This window comes from Elephas maximus, chromosome 13 (genome assembly GCF_024166365.1).
Source record: "Elephas maximus indicus isolate mEleMax1 chromosome 13, mEleMax1 primary haplotype, whole genome shotgun sequence".
Classification (NCBI taxonomy): domain Eukaryota; kingdom Metazoa; phylum Chordata; class Mammalia; order Proboscidea; family Elephantidae; genus Elephas; species Elephas maximus.
Window position 1 is genome coordinate 100,423,214 of NC_064831.1, and position 13,110 is coordinate 100,436,323.

At 49.3% G+C, this 13,110-nt stretch overlaps 7 non-coding genes across 7 annotated transcripts; all 7 read left to right on the top strand.

Moving 5' to 3' along the window:
• The first annotated feature begins 1,276 nt into the window (after positions 1-1,276).
• LOC126057507 (small nucleolar RNA SNORD115) lies at positions 1,277-1,357 on the top strand. Its single transcript, XR_007512592.1, has one exon. It is a non-coding gene; the product is annotated as a small nucleolar RNA SNORD115 (small nucleolar RNA).
• Positions 1,358-2,974: 1,617 nt separating this feature from the next.
• Positions 2,975-3,052, top strand: LOC126057943 (small nucleolar RNA SNORD115). Its single transcript, XR_007513017.1, has one exon. It is a non-coding gene; the product is annotated as a small nucleolar RNA SNORD115 (small nucleolar RNA).
• A 1,618-nt stretch (positions 3,053-4,670) lies between these two features.
• On the top strand, positions 4,671-4,751 carry LOC126057508 (small nucleolar RNA SNORD115). The gene has a single exon (XR_007512593.1). It is a non-coding gene; the product is annotated as a small nucleolar RNA SNORD115 (small nucleolar RNA).
• A 1,617-nt stretch (positions 4,752-6,368) lies between these two features.
• LOC126057877 (small nucleolar RNA SNORD115) lies at positions 6,369-6,446 on the top strand. The gene has a single exon (XR_007512950.1). It is a non-coding gene; the product is annotated as a small nucleolar RNA SNORD115 (small nucleolar RNA).
• Positions 6,447-8,041: 1,595 nt separating this feature from the next.
• LOC126057509 (small nucleolar RNA SNORD115) lies at positions 8,042-8,122 on the top strand. Its single transcript, XR_007512594.1, has one exon. It is a non-coding gene; the product is annotated as a small nucleolar RNA SNORD115 (small nucleolar RNA).
• Positions 8,123-9,739: 1,617 nt separating this feature from the next.
• LOC126057878 (small nucleolar RNA SNORD115) lies at positions 9,740-9,817 on the top strand. Its single transcript, XR_007512951.1, has one exon. It is a non-coding gene; the product is annotated as a small nucleolar RNA SNORD115 (small nucleolar RNA).
• Positions 9,818-11,412: 1,595 nt separating this feature from the next.
• Positions 11,413-11,493, top strand: LOC126057512 (small nucleolar RNA SNORD115). Its single transcript, XR_007512596.1, has one exon. It is a non-coding gene; the product is annotated as a small nucleolar RNA SNORD115 (small nucleolar RNA).
• The last annotated feature ends 1,617 nt before the right edge of the window (positions 11,494-13,110 follow it).

Consider the following 13,110-nt stretch of genomic DNA (forward strand, 5'->3'; position numbering starts at 1 on the left):
TGACGTGCGTGGGTGGATACTTAGGAATCAGAGAATCCTGAAACATGTGCGCTGGAGTCATCTGCGATAGCCTGGGCCCAAGTCCGATACGGCCTACCGAAATGGGAGAAACGGCCAACTAGAACAATGTATTTTCCCAAGATATTTATGAGATGTGAATGGCTCAGAGCTCTACAGGAGACTGGTCAACTTGCTGTAATTGAAAGCGTGTGTCAGTTGCGGCTGGACTCGCAGGATTTGCAGGTCGCTTTTCCCGTGAATCTTGAAATTGGATGAGCGACTCAGTAGTCTGATAGCTGGCTCCAGCTTTCAAGTAAAGGTAGCTGCACAGATAACTGCGTAGAAAATCTAAAGTCAGGGTCGATGCCAGGTGTGAAGGGGACACGAGGGTCAGGAGCACTTTCAGGTTGATGCCACAGGAGGTCATGTTTCCCTGGAGCTCTAGACAGTGAAAGCAGGCGTAAGTGCTGCCTTGCACATGTGCAAAGATCCCTGTTCCTACAGAGTTGGTTGGAATCCTGTAGAGGTTCCATAAGACTCCTGCTCTCTTTGTGCCAAGGAATCCTCTGATGGTTGATAAACAGGAGGAGATGTGTTCCCTGTGTTCCCATTCTTTGGGAATGAGGTGGCCTTGACTGTGTCTCTCCATGGCACAAGGGTGAAATCAAACTCTGGAAATGCCTAGTTGATTTGGGGGCCAAATTCTTGGTGAAAGCACTCTTCCGAGTGTCCCACAGCTCATTTGAAGATCCCCAGTTTTGGGAACCCTTGGATGTCATTTCCTGGAAGTGCTCGTGCACGGATCCGTGCCTGTGGACACAGATTCGGCTTCCTCGTAGACATTAGCCGGGGCTGATCAAATGAATAGCCTGTTCTTGGCTGGGACTTCCTGAGTACTTTTCTCCATTCGGAGTCCTCTATGCCTTGTCTTGATCTGGCACGCGTCTGCCTTTCTGTCAAGGGTCAGCAGTCTCACTAATGGGCGAGAAGTGTGTGTCTTGATTTCGTCCCTCTTTTGGGCTATATGTGGAACAAGCATAGCTGTTAGGCAATGAATGTCTCTCGTCTGATGTCTGACTTACTTCTTTGCCCTTCCTCAAAGGATTGCAAGGTCGAAGCCTGTTTTCCTGCTTTCATGAGGGTCAAGCTAGTCCCCGGGAAACCGGAAGAGGATGTGCGAACCTTCTCATCCTGCGTGATTGCGGGCTGGATGGACGATATCGGTGGTGAGGAACTTGAAGACTCAGGTGATTTCTCCCGGGGATTGAGATGTCTCGGGTCAACGAAGACACCTCAACTTGTCTCCAAGAGAGATGATGACATAAAAATCATGCTCAATAGGATCCCGCTGAGGCCCAGAGAGAAACTCCTTTTCCCTAACGTTAATGATCTGCTTCAGAGTGGACCCCCGTTTGGATCCCTTTTTCCTCCACCAAGTGATCAAAAACTCCTCCCTGACCGATTTTGGTCATGCTGATTCCTTGGCTCTTTTCGTCTTTTTCTGTCATTTGGAAAGACCTGCTTTCAGGAGATTCACCACCGAAAGAACTCAAGGTGAGTGAATGATGGCGGTTCTCCCTTGTCTCTGGTGACACTTAGACAAGTGAAAATGGAGCCCAAGAGGCAGTCGGGTTTTGTGGAAAAGCTGAGACGTGTCCCCTGCCTTGAGCTTGACCTGACCTATTGACCAAGTGGCGGTGATATGCACGGGTGGATAGGTAGGAAGCACAGGAACCTAGAAGAATTTCCACTTGAGTAATTTTTGATCGTCCGGTTCCCAGTCGGGTATGTCTACGGAATTTGAGAATATTTTCAACTCTCAACTCTTTACGGGATGGGAGTGTGTAGCAGCTCTACTGGAGAAACCAGAGAGACTTGCCCTAGTTGAAAGCCTGTGTCAGTTGCGACTGGACTCTTAGGATCTCCAGGGCGTCTTTCCCAGACATCTTGGTATTGGATGAAGACTGGAGTAGCCTGATACCTCGCTGTAGCATTCAAGAAAAGGCAGCAGCACCACTATCTGAGTCAAAAAGCTAATGCCAGGCTCAATACCATTCGGTACGTGGGTCGCGAGCGTCATGACTCGTTTCAGGTTCATACCACAGGAGGTCAGGATCTGCTGACAGCCTAATCAGGCAATGCAGGCATAACTGCTGCCTTCCACATGTGGAAAGATCATTTTCTTGACAGATCTTTGGAATCTTGTAGAGATTCCATAGAACTCCTTTTCCGTGTGCCCCACGGGATCCTCTGATGCTTGATATACGGGAGGAGATGTGTTCCCTCTCTGGGGATTATTGGGGCCTGAGGTAGATTCGATTGTGTCTCTCCATGGCTCAGTGGTGAAACGAAAGCGTTGAAGGACTGTGGCAATTTTAACAAGTGTTGGCAGAATTCTTGGAAAGCTATTCTTTTCCAAATGTCCTCCAGCTGATTTGAAGATCCCCCGGTGCTGGGGACTCTTGGGTGCCATTTCCCGGGAGTCCGCACACATTGGACAGTGCCCGTGGACGCATAGTTGGCTGCCTTCAACACATCAGTCAGGCTTAAGCAATGGCAACGGCTCCTTTTGCCTGGGTCCTCCTGTAAATTTGTGCTACATCCAGAGACCTCTCTGCCTTCTTCTGAATATTGCATGATTCTCTCCTTCTGTCATGGGTCAGCAGACTCCCCAGTGGGTTGCAAATGGCTGTCTTGATTTTGTCCATGTGTTCGCGAATGTCTGGCTGAAAGCCTAGCCTTAGGGAAGTGAGTTTCTCTTCTGGGATCTCTGTCTTACTGATTTCCCCTTTTCAAAGGGTTAGTGAGGTCGATGTCTCTTGTCCTGCTTTCATGGGGGTCAAGCCAACTGCCCGGGAAACTGGAAGATGATGTGTGAACGCTCTCATCCACTGTCCTTCCTGGGTGGAAGGAAGACATTTGTGGTAAGCATCTTCAGGTCTCAGGGGATTTTTCCTGGGGAGTGATATGGCCGGGGTCAATGATGACATAATCTGTCTGGAAGAGAGACGATGACCTAAAAATCATGCTCAGAGAGGTTATGCTGAGGCCCTGTGGGAAAGTCCTTTGGCCCAGCCTTACAGATCTTCTTTAGAGCGGACTCCCATTTTGATTTCTTTCACCTGCACCAAGTAATCCAAAAGACCTGGGTGGCCGATTTTGGTCAGGTTGATTCCTTGGCTCTTTTCCTCTTTTTGTGTCCTTTAGCAAAACCTGCCTCCGAGGAGTTCACCGTTGCGAGGACAAAAGGTGAGGGATTTCCCGTGATTTGCCCTGGCCCCATCTGACACTTAGGCAAGTGAGGATACACCACAAAAGGCAGTAGGGTTTGCTGACAAGGCTGAGGCATGTCCCCTGGTGTGTGCTTGACCTTGCCTGGTTGACTAAGTGGCGGTGACGTGCGTGGGTGGATACTTAGGAATCAGAGAATCCTGAAACATGTGCGCTGGAGTCATCTGCGATAGCCTGGGCCCAAGTCCGATACGGCCTACCGAAATGGGAGAAACGGCCAACTAGAACAATGTATTTTCCCAAGATATTTATGAGATGTGAATGGCTCAGAGCTCTACAGGAGACTGGTCAACTTGCTGTAATTGAAAGCGTGTGTCAGTTGCGGCTGGACTCGCAGGATTTGCAGGTCGCTTTTCCCGTGAATCTTGAAATTGGATGAGCGACTCAGTAGTCTGATAGCTGGCTCCAGCTTTCAAGTAAAGGTAGCTGCACAGATAACTGCGTAGAAAATCTAAAGTCAGGGTCGATGCCAGGTGTGAAGGGGACACGAGGGTCAGGAGCACTTTCAGGTTGATGCCACAGGAGGTCATGTTTCCCTGGAGCTCTAGACAGTGAAAGCAGGCGTAAGTGCTGCCTTGCACATGTGCAAAGATCCCTGTTCCTACAGAGTTGGTTGGAATCCTGTAGAGGTTCCATAAGACTCCTGCTCTCTTTGTGCCAAGGAATCCTCTGATGGTTGATAAACAGGAGGAGATGTGTTCCCTGTGTTCCCATTCTTTGGGAATGAGGTGGCCTTGACTGTGTCTCTCCATGGCACAAGGGTGAAATCAAACTCTGGAAATGCCTAGTTGATTTGGGGGCCAAATTCTTGGTGAAAGCACTCTTCCGAGTGTCCCACAGCTCATTTGAAGATCCCCAGTTTTGGGAACCCTTGGATGTCATTTCCTGGAAGTGCTCGTGCACGGATCCGTGCCTGTGGACACAGATTCGGCTTCCTCGTAGACATTAGCCGGGGCTGATCAAATGAATAGCCTGTTCTTGGCTGGGACTTCCTGAGTACTTTTCTCCATTCGGAGTCCTCTATGCCTTGTCTTGATCTGGCACGCGTCTGCCTTTCTGTCAAGGGTCAGCAGTCTCACTAATGGGCGAGAAGTGTGTGTCTTGATTTCGTCCCTCTTTTGGGCTATATGTGGAAAAAGCATAGCTGTTAGGCAATGAATGTCTCTCGTCTGATGTCTGACTTACTTCTTTGCCCTTCCTCAAAGGATTGCAAGGTCGAAGCCTGTTTTCCTGCTTTCATGAGGGTCAAGCTAGTCCCCGGGAAACCGGAAGAGGATGTGCGAACCTTCTCATCCTGCGTGATTGCGGGCTGGATGGACGATATCGGTGGTGAGGAACTTGAAGACTCAGGTGATTTCTCCCGGGGATTGAGATGTCTCGGGTCAACGAAGACACCTCAACTTGTCTCCAAGAGAGATGATGACATAAAAATCATGCTCAATAGGATCCCGCTGAGGCCCAGAGAGAAACTCCTTTTCCCTAACGTTAATGATCTGCTTCAGAGTGGACCCCCGTTTGGATCCCTTTTTCCTCCACCAAGTGATCAAAAACTCCTCCCTGACCGATTTTGGTCATGCTGATTCCTTGGCTCTTTTCGTCTTTTTCTGTCATTTGGAAAGACCTGCTTTCAGGAGATTCACCACCGAAAGAACTCAAGGTGAGTGAATGATGGCGGTTCTCCCTTGTCTCTGGTGACACTTAGACAAGTGAAAATGGAGCCCAAGAGGCAGTCGGGTTTTGTGGAAAAGCTGAGACGTGTCCCCTGCTTTGAGCTTGACCTGACCTATTGACCCAGTGGCGGTGATATGCACGGGTGGATAGTTAGGAAGCACAGGAACCTAGAAGAATTTCCACTTGAGTAATTTTTGATCGTCCGGTTCCCAGTCGGGTATGTCTACGGAATTTGAGAATATTTTCAACTCTCAACTCTTTACGGGATGGGAGTGTGTAGCAGCTCTACTGGAGAAACCAGAGAGACTTGCCCTAGTTGAAAGCCTGTGTCAGTTGCGACTGGACTCTTAGGATCTCCAGGGCGTCTTTCCCAGACATCTTGGTATTGGATGAAGACTGGAGTAGCCTGATACCTCGCTGTAGCATTCAAGAAAAGGCAGCAGCACCACTATCTGAGTCAAAAAGCTAATGCCAGGCTCAATACCATTCGGTACGTGGGTCGCGAGCGTCATGACTCGTTTCAGGTTCATACCACAGGAGGTCAGGATCTGCTGACAGCCTAATCAGGCAATGCAGGCATAACTGCTGCCTTCCACATGTGGAAAGATCATTTTCTTGACAGATCTTTGGAATCTTGTAGAGATTCCATAGAACTCCTTTTCCGTGTGCCCCACGGGATCCTCTGATGCTTGATATACGGGAGGAGATGTGTTCCCTCTCTGGGGATTATTGGGGCCTGAGGTAGATTCGATTGTGTCTCTCCATGGCTCAGTGGTGAAACGAAAGCGTTGAAGGACTGTGGCAAATTTAACAAGTGTTGGCAGAATTCTTGGAAAGCTATTCTTTTCCAAATGTCCTCCAGCTGATTTGAAGATCCCCCGGTGCTGGGGACTCTTGGGTGCCATTTCCCGGGAGTCCGCACACATTGGACAGTGCCCGTGGACGCATAGTTGGCTGCCTTCAACACATCAGTCAGGCTTAAGCAATGGCAAAGGCTCCTTTTGCCTGGGTCCTCCTGTAAATTTGTGCTACATCCAGAGACCTCTCTGCCTTCTTCTGAATATTGCATGATTCTCTCCTTCTGTCATGGGTCAGCAGACTCCCCAGTGGGTTGCAAATGGCTGTCTTGATTTTGTCCATGTGTTCGCGAAAGTCTGGCTGAAAGCCTAGCCTTAGGGAAGTGAGTTTCTCTTCTGGGATCTCTGTCTTACTGATTTCCCCTTTTCAAAGGGTTAGTGAGGTCGATGTCTCTTGTCCTGCTTTCATGGGGGTCAAGCCAACTGCCCGGGAAACTGGAAGATGATGTGTGAACGCTCTCATCCACTGTCCTTCCTGGGTGGAAGGAAGACATTTGTGGTAAGCATCTTCAGGTCTCAGGGGATTTTTCCTGGGGAGTGATATGGCCGGGGTCAATGATGACATAATCTGTCTGGAAGAGAGATGATGACCTAAAAATCATGCTCAGAGAGGTTATGCTGAGGCCCTGTGGGAAAGTCCTTTGGCCCAGCCTTACAGATCTTCTTTAGAGCGGACTCCCATTTTGATTTCTTTCACCTGGGTGGCCGATTTTGGTCAGGTTGATTCCTTGGCTCTTTTCCTCTTTTTGTGTCCTTTAGCAAAACCTGCCTCCAAGGAGTTCACCGTTGCGAGGACAAAAGGTGAGGGATTTCCCGTGATTTGCCCTGGCCCCATCTGACACTTAGGCAAGTGAGAATACACCACAAAAGGCAGTAGGGTTTGCTGACAAGGCTGAGGCATGTCCCCTGGTGTGTGCTTGACCTTGCCTGGTTGACTAAGTGGCGGTGACGTGCGTGGGTGGATACTTAGGAATCAGAGAATCCTGAAACATGTGCGCTGGAGTCATCTGCGATAGCCTGGGTCCAAGTCCGATACGGCCTACCGAAATGGGAGAAACGGCCAACTAGAACAATGTATTTTCCCAAGATATTTATGAGATGTGAATGGCTCAGAGCTCTACAGGAGACTGGTCAACTTGCTGTAATTGAAAGCGTGTGTCAGTTCCGGCTGGACTCGCAGGGTTTGCAGGTCGCTTTTCCCGTGAATCTTGAAATTGGATGAGCGACTCAGTAGTCTGATAGCTGGCTCCAGCTTTCAAGTAAAGGTAGCTGCACAGATAACTGCGTAGAAAATCTAAAGTCAGGGTCGATGCCAGGTGTGAAGGGGACACGAGGGTCAGGAGCACTTTCAGGTTGATGCCACAGGAGGTCATGTTTCCCTGGAGCTCTAGACAGTGAAAGCAGGCGTAAGTGCTGCCTTGCACATGTGCAAAGATCCCTGTTCCTACAGAGTTGGTTGGAATCCTGTAGAGGTTCCATAAGACTCCTGCTCTCTTTGTGCCAAGGAATCCTCTGATGGTTGATAAACAGGAGGAGATGTGTTCCCTGTGTTCCCATTCTTTGGGAATGAGGTGGCCTTGACTGTGTCTCTCCATGGCACAAGGGTGAAATCAAACTCTGGAAATGCCTAGTTGATTTGGGGGCCAAATTCTTGGTGAAAGCACTCTTCCGAGTGTCCCACAGCTCATTTGAAGATCCCCAGTTTTGGGAACCCTTGGATGTCATTTCCTGGAAGTGCTCGTGCACGGATCCGTGCCTGTGGACACAGATTCGGCTTCCTCGTAGACATTAGCCGGGGCTGATCAAATGAATAGCCTGTTCTTGGCTGGGACTTCCTGAGTACTTTTCTCCATTCGGAGTCCTCTATGCCTTGTCTTGATCTGGCACGCGTCTGCCTTTCTGTCAAGGGTCAGCAGTCTCACTAATGGGCGAGAAGTGTGTGTCTTGATTTCGTCCCTCTTTTGGGCTATATGTGGAAAAAGCATAGCTGTTAGGCAATGAATGTCTCTCGTCTGATGTCTGACTTACTTCTTTGCCCTTCCTCAAAGGATTGCAAGGTCGAAGCCTGTTTTCCTGCTTTCATGAGGGTCAAGCTAGTCCCCGGGAAACCGGAAGAGGATGTGCGAACCTTCTCATCCTGCGTGATTGCGGGCTGGATGGACGATATCGGTGGTGAGGAACTTGAAGACTCAGGTGATTTCTCCCGGGGATTGAGATGTCTCGGGTCAACGAAGACACCTCAACTTGTCTCCAAGAGAGATGATGACATAAAAATCATGCTCAATAGGATCCCGCTGAGGCCCAGAGAGAAACTCCTTTTCCCTAACGTTAATGATCTGCTTCAGAGTGGACCCCCGTTTGGATCCCTTTTTCCTCCACCAAGTGATCAAAAACTCCTCCCTGACCGATTTTGGTCATGCTGATTCCTTGGCTCTTTTCGTCTTTTTCTGTCATTTGGAAAGACCTGCTTTCAGGAGATTCACCACCGAAAGAACTCAAGGTGAGTGAATGATGGCGGTTCTCCCTTGTCTCTGGTGACACTTAGACAAGTGAAAATGGAGCCCAAGAGGCAGTCGGGTTTTGTGGAAAAGCTGAGACGTGTCCCCTGCTTTGAGCTTGACCTGACCTATTGACCAAGTGGCGGTGATATGCACGGGTGGATAGGTAGGAAGCACAGGAACCTAGAAGAATTTCCACTTGAGTAATTTTTGATCGTCCGGTTCCCAGTCGGGTATGTCTACGGAATTTGAGAATATTTTCAACTCTCAACTCTTTACGGGATGGGAGTGTGTAGCAGCTCTACTGGAGAAACCAGAGAGACTTGCCCTAGTTGAAAGCCTGTGTCAGTTGCGACTGGACTCTTAGGATCTCCAGGGCGTCTTTCCCAGACATCTTGGTATTGGATGAAGACTGGAGTAGCCTGATACCTCGCTGTAGCATTCAAGAAAAGGCAGCAGCACCACTATCTGAGTCAAAAAGCTAATGCCAGGCTCAATACCATTCGGTACGTGGGTCGCGAGCGTCATGACTCGTTTCAGGTTCATACCACAGGAGGTCAGGATCTGCTGACAGCCTAATCAGGCAATGCAGGCATAACTGCTGCCTTCCACATGTGGAAAGATCATTTTCTTGACAGATCTTTGGAATCTTGTAGAGATTCCATAGAACTCCTTTTCCGTGTGCCCCACGGGATCCTCTGATGCTTGATATACGGGAGGAGATGTGTTCCCTCTCTGGGGATTATTGGGGCCTGAGGTAGATTCGATTGTGTCTCTCCATGGCTCAGTGGTGAAACGAAAGCGTTGAAGGACTGTGGCAAATTTAACAAGTGTTGGCAGAATTCTTGGAAAGCTATTCTTTTCCAAATGTCCTCCAGCTGATTTGAAGATCCCCCGGTGCTGGGGACTCTTGGGTGCCATTTCCCGGGAGTCCGCACACATTGGACAGTGCCCGTGGACGCATAGTTGGCTGCCTTCAACACATCAGTCAGGCTTAAGCAATGGCAAAGGCTCCTTTTGCCTGGGTCCTCCTGTAAATTTGTGCTACATCCAGAGACCTCTCTGCCTTCTTCTGAATATTGCATGATTCTCTCCTTCTGTCATGGGTCAGCAGACTCCCCAGTGGGTTGCAAATGGCTGTCTTGATTTTGTCCATGTGTTCGCGAAAGTCTGGCTGAAAGCCTAGCCTTAGGGAAGTGAGTTTCTCTTCTGGGATCTCTGTCTTACTGATTTCCCCTTTTCAAAGGGTTAGTGAGGTCGATGTCTCTTGTCCTGCTTTCATGGGGGTCAAGCCAACTGCCCGGGAAACTGGAAGATGATGTGTGAACGCTCTCATCCACTGTCCTTCCTGGGTGGAAGGAAGACATTTGTGGTAAGCATCTTCAGGTCTCAGGGGATTTTTCCTGGGGAGTGATATGGCCGGGGTCAATGATGACATAATCTGTCTGGAAGAGAGATGATGACCTAAAAATCATGCTCAGAGAGGTTATGCTGAGGCCCTGTGGGAAAGTCCTTTGGCCCAGCCTTACAGATCTTCTTTAGAGCGGACTCCCATTTTGATTTCTTTCACCTGGGTGGCCGATTTTGGTCAGGTTGATTCCTTGGCTCTTTTCCTCTTTTTGTGTCCTTTAGCAAAACCTGCCTCCAAGGAGTTCACCGTTGCGAGGACAAAAGGTGAGGGATTTCCCGTGATTTGCCCTGGCCCCATCTGACACTTAGGCAAGTGAGAATACACCACAAAAGGCAGTAGGGTTTGCTGACAAGGCTGAGGCATGTCCCCTGGTGTGTGCTTGACCTTGCCTGGTTGACTAAGTGGCGGTGACGTGCGTGGGTGGATACTTAGGAATCAGAGAATCCTGAAACATGTGCGCTGGAGTCATCTGCGATAGCCTGGGTCCAAGTCCGATACGGCCTACCGAAATGGGAGAAACGGCCAACTAGAACAATGTATTTTCCCAAGATATTTATGAGATGTGAATGGCTCAGAGCTCTACAGGAGACTGGTCAACTTGCTGTAATTGAAAGCGTGTGTCAGTTCCGGCTGGACTCGCAGGGTTTGCAGGTCGCTTTTCCCGTGAATCTTGAAATTGGATGAGCGACTCAGTAGTCTGATAGCTGGCTCCAGCTTTCAAGTAAAGGTAGCTGCACAGATAACTGCGTAGAAAATCTAAAGTCAGGGTCGATGCCAGGTGTGAAGGGGACACGAGGGTCAGGAGCACTTTCAGGTTGATGCCACAGGAGGTCATGTTTCCCTGGAGCTCTAGACAGTGAAAGCAGGCGTAAGTGCTGCCTTGCACATGTGCAAAGATCCCTGTTCCTACAGAGTTGGTTGGAATCCTGTAGAGGTTCCATAAGACTCCTGCTCTCTTTGTGCCAAGGAATCCTCTGATGGTTGATAAACAGGAGGAGATGTGTTCCCTGTGTTCCCATTCTTTGGGAATGAGGTGGCCTTGACTGTGTCTCTCCATGGCACAAGGGTGAAATCAAACTCTGGAAATGCCTAGTTGATTTGGGGGCCAAATTCTTGGTGAAAGCACTCTTCCGAGTGTCCCACAGCTCATTTGAAGATCCCCAGTTTTGGGAACCCTTGGATGTCATTTCCTGGAAGTGCTCGTGCACGGATCCGTGCCTGTGGACACAGATTCGGCTTCCTCGTAGACATTAGCCGGGGCTGATCAAATGAATAGCCTGTTCTTGGCTGGGACTTCCTGAGTACTTTTCTCCATTCGGAGTCCTCTATGCCTTGTCTTGATCTGGCACGCGTCTGCCTTTCTGTCAAGGGTCAGCAGTCTCACTAATGGGCGAGAAGTGTGTGTCTTGATTTCGTCCGTCTTTTGGGCTATATGTGGAAAAAGCATAGCTGTTAGGCAATGAATGTCTCTCGTCTGATGTCTGACTTACTTCTTTGCCCTTCCTCAAAGGATTGCAAGGTCGAAGCCTGTTTTCCTGCTTTCATGAGGGTCAAGCTAGTCCCCGGGAAACCGGAAGAGGATGTGCGAACCTTCTCATCCTGCGTGATTGCGGGCTGGATGGACGATATCGGTGGTGAGGAACTTGAAGACTCAGGTGATTTCTCCCGGGGATTGAGATGTCTCGGGTCAACGAAGACACCTCAACTTGTCTCCAAGAGAGATGATGACATAAAAATCATGCTCAATAGGATCCCGCTGAGGCCCAGAGAGAAACTCCTTTTCCCTAACGTTAATGATCTGCTTCAGAGTGGACCCCCGTTTGGATCCCTTTTTCCTCCACCAAGTGATCAAAAACTCCTCCCTGACCGATTTTGGTCATGCTGATTCCTTGGCTCTTTTCGTCTTTTTCTGTCATTTGGAAAGACCTGCTTTCAGGAGATTCACCACCGAAAGAACTCAAGGTGAGTGAATGATGGCGGTTCTCCCTTGTCTCTGGTGACACTTAGACAAGTGAAAATGGAGCCCAAGAGGCAGTCGGGTTTTGTGGAAAAGCTGAGACGTGTCCCCTGCTTTGAGCTTGACCTGACCTATTGACCAAGTGGCGGTGATATGCACGGGTGGATAGGTAGGAAGCACAGGAACCTAGAAGAATTTCCACTTGAGTAATTTTTGATCGTCCGGTTCCCAGTCGGGTATGTCTACGGAATTTGAGAATATTTTCAACTCTCAACTCTTTACGGGATGGGAGTGTGTAGCAGCTCTACTGGAGAAACCAGAGAGACTTGCCCTAGTTGAAAGCCTGTGTCAGTTGCGACTGGACTCTTAGGATCTCCAGGGCGTCTTTCCCAGACATCTTGGTATTGGATGAAGACTGGAGTAGCCTGATACCTCGCTGTAGCATTCAAGAAAAGGCAGCAGCACCACTATCTGAGTCAAAAAGCTAATGCCAGGCTCAATACCATTCGGTACGTGGGTCGCGAGCGTCATGACTAGTTTCAGGTTCATACCACAGGAGGTCAGGATCTGCTGACAGCCTAATCAGGCAATGCAGGCATAACTGCTGCCTTCCACATGTGGAAAGATCATTTTCTTGACAGATCTTTGGAATCTTGTAGAGATTCCATAGAACTCCTTTTCCGTGTGCCCCACGGGATCCTCTGATGCTTGATATACGGGAGGAGATGTGTTCCCTCTCTGGGGATTATTGGGGCCTGAGGTAGATTCGATTGTGTCTCTCCATGGCTCAGTGGTGAAACGAAAGCGTTGAAGGACTGTGGCAAATTTAACAAGTGTTGGCAGAATTCTTGGAAAGCTATTCTTTTCCAAATGTCCTCCAGCTGATTTGAAGATCCCCCGGTGCTGGGGACTCTTGGGTGCCATTTCCCGGGAGTCCGCACACATTGGACAGTGCCCGTGGACGCATAGTTGGCTGCCTTCAACACATCAGTCAGGCTTAAGCAATGGCAAAGGCTCCTTTTGCCTGGGTCCTCCTGTAAATTTGTGCTACATCCAGAGACCTCTCTGCCTTCTTCTGAATATTGCATGATTCTCTCCTTCTGTCATGGGTCAGCAGACTCCCCAGTGGGTTGCAAATGGCTGTCTTGATTTTGTCCATGTGTTCGCGAAAGTCTGGCTGAAAGCCTAGCCTTAGGGAAGTGAGTTTCTCTTCTGGGATCTCTGTCTTACTGATTTCCCCTTTTCAAAGGGTTAGTGAGGTCGATGTCTCTTGTCCTGCTTTCATGGGGGTCAAGCCAACTGCCCGGGAAACTGGAAGATGATGTGTGAACGCTCTCATCCACTGTCCTTCCTGGGTGGAAGGAAGACATTTGTGGTAAGCATCTTCAGGTCTCAGGGGATTTTTCCTGGGGAGTGATATGGCCG